We start from the raw sequence: 562 nt of genomic DNA on the forward strand, positions 1-562 counted from the left end.
GTTGTAATTTTTATTTCTTTTGAGTTATAAGTAAATAGAAGTGTGATGATCATCATTATTCATTTTTAGATTTGTGCCATGGTGAGGAAAGGATGATGGAGACTATGATTCCCCCACAAGTCGGGATGAGACTCCGGACAATGAGAGAAAAAAAGAAAAAAAAAGAAAAAAATAGAAAGAAAGAGAAAAAAAGGAAAAAAAAGCAAAGAGAGAAGGGGCATTGTTAGTATCCTTTACCACACTTGTGCTTCAAAGTAGCACCATGTTTTTCATATGGAGAGTCTCCTATGTTGTCACTTTCATAAACTAGTGGGAATTTTTCATTATAGGATTAGTTGCACACCCACTTAGTTTTCACATTGAGCTTTCATACACTTACAGCTCTTAGCGCATTCGTTGCATGGCTATCCCTACTCCTCACGTTGATATCAATTGATGGGCATCTCCATAGCCCGTTGGTTAGCCGCATCGATGTGAGACTTTCTTACCTTTTATCTTCTCTATATTTACCCCTATCATCATATTCTATTCCACCCGTAGTGCTATATTCATGGATCACGCT

The sequence above is a fragment of the Triticum urartu genome, chromosome 5 (assembly GCF_003073215.2).
Source record: "Triticum urartu cultivar G1812 chromosome 5, Tu2.1, whole genome shotgun sequence".
Lineage (NCBI taxonomy): Eukaryota > Viridiplantae > Streptophyta > Magnoliopsida > Poales > Poaceae > Triticum > Triticum urartu.